The sequence below is a fragment of the Myotis daubentonii genome, chromosome 14 (assembly GCF_963259705.1).
Source record: "Myotis daubentonii chromosome 14, mMyoDau2.1, whole genome shotgun sequence".
Lineage (NCBI taxonomy): Eukaryota > Metazoa > Chordata > Mammalia > Chiroptera > Vespertilionidae > Myotis > Myotis daubentonii.
Window position 1 is genome coordinate 1,942,992 of NC_081853.1, and position 8,718 is coordinate 1,951,709.

Here is an 8,718-nt window from a genome sequence, read left to right on the forward strand (position 1 = left end):
CGAGCTGGGCCTGCGCACCAGGAGGAGGCCTGGGGTGCCCGAGCTGGGCCTGCGCACCAGGAGGAGGCCTCGGGGTGCCCGAGCTGGGCCTGTGGACCGAGAAAGAACCCAGGAGTTGTTCTCAGCCAAACTCTCGGGCCGCTCGCAGCTGGGCACCGGGCAGCTGCTGATGTCCGTGCCCCGTTATGCTCACTGCAGGCCTAGAGGCAAGTGCTAGTGTGTCTACTCATTTGATTAGTGAGGAAACCGAGCCTCAGCGCGATTGAATGACTCACGGTGAGGTCCTCACTGCTGGGCAAACCAGGACTGGACCAGACGGAGTGGTGCCAGGACTGGACTGGACGGAGCAGTGCCAGGCCTGTGTGCTTCACCGGCCATGCTGCCCGCAGAGGGATGCAGGGAGGGCCAGGGCTCCTTAGCTGGCTGTCGCTGGTCCCAGATACCAGGTGCTAAGATAGCGCAGGCAGCTGCGCTTGCACACCTGTGAGCACCTCTCTCAAAGTCTCCCGCCAATCAATCCAGTGTCTTGAAGTTCACCAATTTTATTTTATTTCACAAATGAGAGTTTACTTCTAATATTCCTCAGGCTGGTTAACAGGCCCAGATTTCCTAAATAAATAAGCAAGACTTACTCTCCGTCTGTGGCCATGCAGGCCGGTCTGTGGCCACTGACATGTGGTGAGCCTCCAAGACCCTCAGCATGGCTCTCCAACCTGCCTTCCTCGCTCCTTCCAGAGGGAACGAATGTGCTGCTTATAGGTTCATGTTGGTATGTGTGTGCTGAAGAGGGCACAGGGCGGCACCAGAAGGTGGCGCTAATTATGGGAACAGAGCCGTGTCCAGGCAGGGCCTGGGGAAGCATGAGCCTCTTGAGCCTCTCAGTGAGCAGAACCAGCCTCTGGCTGGTGAGAGGGACGACTCTGAACTCAGCATCCTGGTGTCGACTGGGAGGTCAGCCCCGCTGCAGCCATGGCGCGCGGGGCCCATGCCCCCAAGAGCAGCCCCAGCCAGAGAGGAATGGGAGCTGGAGGACAAAGGCCCGGCTGCCCCCAGAGACGGCAGGCTCCCTAGGGCCCCCGTTGCCCTCCCTCAGCTTCCTGTCTCCTACCTGGCCTCCCGGAACACCTGGCAAATGAACTGTTTGCACTCAGGTATTTGTTTCAGGATCTGCTTCTGTGGGGACCAAGATGCCTGCTTCAATCCTGCTCCGCCGCTGGCCAGTGGAAGTCTTCGGGCCGTTCCGGTCACCTGGGCCTCAGCGCACGCCCCTAGATGGTGAGCCAATAAAGTCCAACAAATGTCCCAAGGCAGCGTGAGCACTCAAGAAAACATTCTGTGTGAATGGCTTAGCGTAGCACCGGCTGCAGCAGGCACTCCGTCAGTGCTCGCATTGTTGTTAATTATTGTAAAAACCCATAGCTTCTGAGATGTGAAGGCTGTGTCTATAAATTCAGCCTGACAACGGCTGGCTCCCACATCTCACACTCACTCTGGCTGAATTTCCCTGGTGGCTCCAGGAGGCCTAATTCCTTTATTCCTTTAACACATCTTCAACAAATACTGACTTAACACCTAGTGTATCAAAGACCTGGTGCCATGGTGACATGAAAATAAGATGCAATCCCTGTCCCCAGGGAGAAAGGCACACCCACTCAGCCACTGCCCAGGGCAAGCGGTGAGGCTGCCCCAGCCATGTGCCAGTGAAGGAGACGGTGGGCTGGGAGGAGGCTGAAGCCACTGCCTCTGGTGAGGAGGGAGTGGTGCTGGGAGTTGGGAGGGACGACTGGAATGGGAGGAGGAGTGGGTTGGGAAGTTGGGTAGACTTTCTGTAGAGGAGAGGAGGGGAGGGAATGTGACAAGGGTGGGTGCATGGGGCCCTCTGGAGAGCACGCATCTCTATCTCATGGCAGGTTCAAAGGTGATGACCCTCCACCTAAATTCTTCAAAGGTGACGAGGCGGTGGTGTGCCTGACACAGCTGGCCGTGTGCCAGGAGCCACAGCGACTGTGCTCCAGGACAGCTCATCCAATCTCACCACCAAGGCCAGACCCTGCCGGCTGCACTCTCCAGGGAGGGAGGCCGAGGGCCAGAGGTCATGGGCAGTGGGGGCCCCAGGGGCACTCTGCTCGGCCTCTCAAGAGCAGTGGCGCCTCGCGGGCTTGAAGGGCACATGCGGCTGTGATGCTGAAGAGATACTACATGAGACACTAAAAGAAACCCTTGATCCCCATGGAGAGGTTTCCAAAGGATGAAGATGGTTCTGGAAGTTGCAGGTCACCGTAGCAATGCGCCCCTCAGCCGGTCATGCCCAGGCTCGTGCTCACCAGTTTCTGAACCCAGCTTTGGCCCTGCCCAGGCCCCTCCCCGGCCCCGCTGGGGAAGCCTCCTGCCTGTGGCCTGTGCTGGGCACTCAGTGCCCAGAGACGAGGGGAGCCGGTCTGCAGCGGGGTGCTTCTCCGGAGCCCGGCCTCCGGTGCCTCCCATGGGGATAGTGTGGCTGGTTGAGCCCAGTGGAGGCAGGGCAGGACTTTCCTGTTTGTTTATCTTCCCTCCAGGGGGCAGGAGGGAATGTGCAGGGGCTCCAACAGGGTGGCGAGGGACTCGTTCATCATTTCCTTGCCCATGCGGAGCAGCGAGCTGCAGGAAATCTGAGGCAAGGACGACACAGCTGGGAGTCTCAGGGTCTCTCCAGCACGGAGTTCACAATGGGACCAAAGCTGCCAGCTGACGTGTTTTATTTGTCCTACTGGTGCTTAAAAATGGTTTATAAATAGATGCTGACATTTTTTAAAGGGAAATATTGTACGTAACAGTGTCCAGAGCCCAGCCAGCGTGGCTCAGTTGGCTGAGCCTTCTCCCATGCACCAAGAGGTCACCAGTTCAATTCCCAGTCAGGGCGCATGCCCAGGTTTGGGGCTCCATCCCCAGTAGGGGGCATGCTGGAAGCAGCCAATAGATGTTTCTCTCTCCCTCTCCCTTCATCTCTCTCCAAAATCAATAAAAACATTTTTTTTAAAGATTGTATCCAGAAATTGGAAGATCTGGGCCTAAATTCCTGAAAGTCAACAATTCGGGGAGCTGAGCAGGTGTTAGACAGCTGAACAGAGCCCCCAGCCCCGGGCTTTAGGCCCCTCGAGTTTGTGAGCCCAGCTGAAAGGAAGGGCACCCTACCCCTGACCATGATTCAGCAACAGAGCCATGGCCATGGTGGCCCAGAGGACGCTTCCAGAGTGGGTACTAGGACAGATTAAGGTGCCCACACACCCAGAGAACCCAGTGTGATGGGTCACGGGGTGAAGGACAGAGCACATCAGAATCAGGGCCTGGCACACTCCATCCAATTTAATTCTCCTGCAGAACCCTAAGCAGATGAGAGAGGAGACTGTGAATCACCATCCAGACAGCAGTTTATCATAACAGAGCAACGAGGTGGCACAGAAGGGAAAGCAATGATGCGAAGGCAGGGGTGGAGGCAGCCACAGAAGATGGGCCTTCAGTGCGCAAGAAGCTGCGGGGAATCCAGCCAGGCTCCCGCTGACTTGGCCACACCCCAAACACAGGGGGCCTCACCAGTCAGGCCTGAGCTCTAAGCTCTGCCTCAGGGTCTGATGGGGGTGTGTGTGGAGACAGTGCCTGCTGGTGCCAAGTACACGGAACTGGAAGTCAATTAAGGTCACCCTTAACCCTGGTCTGTTGGGTGGTTGTTTGCCATGGTTGTGTGACTTTGGAGTTACTTAACTTCTCTGAGTCTCATCTTCCTCGTCTATGGAGAGAGGTAAACGTGACAGATGCGAGGTGGTGCCAGAGGCCACGGACAGTGCTCACTGAGCGATGCTGTCCTCAGCGTGATGTCGGGAGAGATGCAGCTTGGACATCGCCCAGTGAGGTGGCACTGTGACAGCACGAAACTCTAGGGACAGAGTGACTTGTTACAGGTTGAACAATGCCCTGCATATATCCACAGTCTAACCCCCAGAACCTGTGAACATGTTCCCTTACACGGTAAAAGGGACTTGCAAATATGATTAAATTAAGAACCTTGAGATGCGAGATTACCCAGGTGAGCTCAATGTATTCACCAGGGTCCTCATAAAATAGATGAGCATCAGAATTACAGAGAGAAGAAGAGAGGGAGGTGGAATCAGGTGTGAGAGAAGAGAGAGTCTCTGCTGCTGGCTTTGAAGATGGAGGAAGGACTGCTCACCTAGGAACACAGGTGGCCTTCAGCCCTGGAGAAAGCAAGGAAGTTCCCCCTGGAGCCTGCAATAAGGATGCAGCCTGCCATGGCTCGGTGCTTTGACTTCCAGAGCTATCCTTCCTATAGAATAAAAGGCTAATATACAAAGTGTCCAGTCGTTCCGGTCGTCTGTTCAACCAATCAAAGCATAATATGCTAATGGTATGCTAAGGCCGCTCAACCGCTTGCTATGACGTGCACTGACCACCAGGGGGCAGACGCTCTGACCAGTAGGTTAGCTTGCTGCTGGGGTCTGGCTGATCAGGACTGAGCAAGATGGGCCGGGCATGCCCTGGAGCCCTCCTGTGGTCCCTCCCTGGCTGGCCAACCTCCCATATCCCTCCCAAGCCCTGATTGTGTACCAGTGGGGTCCCTTGGCCTGGCTTGCACCCTCTTGCCATCCAGGACCCCTCTGGGGATGTTGGAGAGCCAGTTTCAGCCTGATCTCGCAGGCCAGGCCAAGGGACCCCATTGGTGCACGAATTCGTGCACCGGGCCTCTAGTAAAGGAATAATGCTGTATTGGTTTTGCCTACGAATCTTGTGGCAATTTATTACAGTCACAGAGGAAACTAATACAGATGTTGTCAACCATTGTGTAGCCGTACACTGTGTTAGGGGCTTTTATGAATTACCTTCTCCCATCCTCACAGCAGCCCTTTGACACAAGTATTACTGTCATCCTCACTTGCAAGTTAAAAATGCTGTTTGGAGAGATTGAACTCTGAAGTGCCCATTTCTCTGTCCTGCTGCCCTAACCAGGTAGGCCCCTGCTTGCTTTATTTTAGCTGCCTCTCCAGTTCCCACTCAAGTCCGCCTGTCCCGAGTCCCAATCTCCTGGGCTGTTTCTCTGCTCCGATGAATGTGTTTTTCCCTTCACTCTGCCTACAGTTCCTGAGCCCTACCAGGGCCACGCCTTGTTTAAATGTCAGGAGAAGTATATACAAAAGGTGTCCCTTCCAGAGGAGTCACCATCCTTCGCTCTGAAGAGTGTCCTTTTCTTTGACAAAATTTTAGCCGTGCTGTGGACTGACTGCCCCGCCTCAGAATGCCTGTGAGGAAGCCTGACCTCTAACAGGATGGCCGTCAGCAGCGGGGCCCTGGGAGGTCATCACACTCAGGTGAGGTCGTGAGGGGGCGTGCCCAAGTGAAATCACTGTCCTTACGAGGAGAGACACCAGGCAGTTCTCTTTCTCGGTCTCCCTCTGCCAAGTGAGGACAGCGAGAAGGCAGCGTCCGCAACCAGGAGGAAGGCCCTCCCCCAAACGAACCATCTGGCACCTGGGCCGTGGACTTCCAGCCGCCAGAGCTGTGAGGCATGCATGTGGGCGTGTCAGCCAGTCCGTGGTACTTTGTTATACCAGCCTGAGCAGACAAGACAGCCTACAAACAAAGGAACAACAAGACAAACAGAACCCTGCAGCCCAAACGGTGCTACCGGTGTGCGGCCAGCGGGAGGCAGGGGGCCGCCTGGATGGCACTGATGGTCCTGCCGCGGGTGCTCGTGCGTCTGTAACCCCCACCCGAGTGCGGGCTGGCTCAGCAACAGACCAGAGCAGGACGAGGATACAGCACTTCCACAGTTACATGACAAAGGCTTGCCATGTCCGGCTGCTAACACTCGCCTTCCCGGCTTAAATAAGGCCAGTGTCCTGTTAGGAGCTACTCTGCAGCGAGGCCCTGGGCAGGGAGCTGAGGGTGGCCTCCGGCGAGAGGCTCGGCCTGGCAGCCAGCCGAGGGCGGCGACCTGCCCACAGCCACGGAGCTTGGAAGTAGTTGTGTCCCCAGCTGAGCGCTCAGGTGAGACCCTGGCCACAGCCTTGACTGCGACCTTGCAGGGACCCACACCAGCGTTCTCAGACGCCTCCCTCGGACACCGGGAGAGAGATGCTGTTTTAACTGGCTAAGTTGTGGTAATTTGTTGCAGTTACAAATAACTAATACAATGTGAGAGCACCAATTTAGTCACCTGTCCTAGCTCCCGAGTTCAAATCTTGCTCGTACCATGTGCTCCTGTAATCTGAGCTATGCCTCATCCGCTCTCAGAGCCTTGGTTTTCCCCTGCGGCGAGACAAGCCCAGAGCCCACCACGTCACAGGCACTCACCTGCGTGGCTGGTATTATTCTTTAAGTGCCAGGGAGTCACAGAAGAGGCGACTCAGCGTTCCCTGGGGTAAGAGAACAGTGACTATGAGCAGCACTTGTTTTGAGCTCTGTGGCTTCTGAGCGCGTGGGAATTACTGAGTGCGATCCTCACTGCACTGCTTCTTGGCTCCCCAAGATTTCGCCCCCGGGGATATCTGGAGAGATCGTGGCGGTCACACTGGTGGCGGGTGCTCCTGGCCAGGGAGACTGCTAAGTGTTCTACGTGTGGGGCAGCCCTCGGCAGTGATGGGAGAGCCAGGCCTGAGCCCTCCTGGCGGCTGGGCGTCGGTCCCACGCAGGCGCGTAAATGAGAGAACAGCTGAGAAAGGCTGGGTCGCAGGAGGGTGGGAGGATCCAATGGGTGGCACGTAGCTAAGCTGGGGCAGAAGTCTCTGTCCCCAGGCCCCAAGTCATGGCTTTTCCTTCACCTCCACTTCCCGGCCACGCCCGCGTGCAGGCCCACGGTTCCAGCACGGAGGCACGGGCAGGCGGCAGCCCAGCGCCGCGCAGGGCCCGGTCGGGCGGTGCCAGGCTCCGCAGTGGGGCGGGCAGAGGGCCGCGGGCAGGACTGCAGCCCAACGCAGCGCAGGGCCCCGGTGGTCAGGCGGTGCCAGGCTCCGCAGTGGGGTGGGCAGAGGGCCGCGGGCAGGGCTCTCCCAGGAAAGACATCTCAATCCCACTGGCAGGCGGGGAGCAGGGCTCAGAGGCAGCTCCCCAGGGCCCGGGACACGCTCACCTCAGTGTCAGCTTAGGCTCCGCTAACAGGACTCTCCCCAGGAACCATGTCCCATCGCGGCCTCTCCTCAGCCACACCTGAGCTCATGTGACAGACGGGAACTCCTCCGAGAGTCAGGTGACGGCTGGTCAAAGGGCACGCGGAGCCTGGGTTCCCACAGGCCTTTCAGCTGCAAGTTCACATTCAGTTCCACACCAGGCATGTTTGTGTGAGGGCGGAGGGGACATAAGTTGTTTGAGGAAATTTGCAGCCTAGAGGGGAAGTGGAGCTGTAAGCAGGTGACAGCAGGTGTGGTGGCACCGGCTCCAGGTGGTCGCAGCAGAGGACAGAGGGCAGCTTCAGGGAGGAGGTGGCCCCTGAGCTGAGGCTGAAACTGCAGGCAGAAGAAAGAGCCAACCTCCCAAGTCAAACAATAGCTTCACTTGTTAAAAGCGGTTTCTGCCTCCAGATGCACTGAAAAGTAAATCTCCCTCAGAGTCCAGCCGCCCCAGAGGCCGAGCTGCAGGGGCGCCCCTTCCCTCCCCGTGCACAGCCGCCCAGCTCGGGGGCTTCTGACCTGAGGGGACGCAGGGCGCCTGCGGGTCCCATCCTCCTCGCCCTACCCACACTGTCTGTGAGCCACGCCTCTCGTCACCACTGCCTGCACTTTTGTTTTTCCATTTTCTGCTCATTAAAGCAGTTACATAACCACACTAACCACAGCCCCGTGCCACCCCAGCCCCCAGCAGTGAGGGCTCCCTGGGCCTGCGCAGAACCTGACTGCCACCTGTGAAGGTCACCTGCGCCCTCAGGGCAGAAGGCGTGAAGGTGCCGGTGACAAACCCATTCCTTTACTCACTCCACTCACTCGGTACGATCACATCCCCACTCCGCGGCCCTGTTTCAGGAGCTGGGAGACAGAGTAAAATGTTAGCAAATGCATAACCAACATAGTTCAACATGGGACGAGCAGGGTCGCAAATCAAACGTGGACTATCCAGCTAAGTTTAAGCGTCAGATGAAAGAAGCACCTTTGTTTTAACAGGTGTATTTCCCAAAACCGCACCTGCCTTTGCACTGTATTTCCTTTTAGGCAGCGCCAGCGGGAAGACAATCAACCAGCAAAGGGCCTGGTTTCTCACGCAGGGCCCACCTGAGGCGGAGCCCGGCGTCCGCATTGAGACTCTTTGCACCAAATGATTTGCAGCAACTTGGGGGGCTGAAGAGCTAAGCCCAACCCTCAGGGAGGGAAGCCTTGGCTGGCAGAATGTCTTGGGGAGACCTCAGCTCTGCTGTACAGGGAACGGGAATGCAGCCTGCCTTACAGCAAACTGATCACAGACTAACTGCGTCCAGAAAGCACCTTCCCGGCAACCCCTAGGCCAGTGTTCCATCGAATAACTCCGGACTCAGTCTGGCCAAGCGGCACTAAAACGACTCACAGACGGAAGGGGAGGGTGCCCACAGGCATCAGGGTCTCTCTGAGGTTGGGACCTTTAAACTGAGGATGAAACACTGAACTGCATTTTAAGAGCTAGGAGATCAGAACAAACACTTCAGATAAAGAGAGTAGTAGGTGATCCCTGACCTGTGTGCTCAGTGGTTAGAGCACCAACTGCACA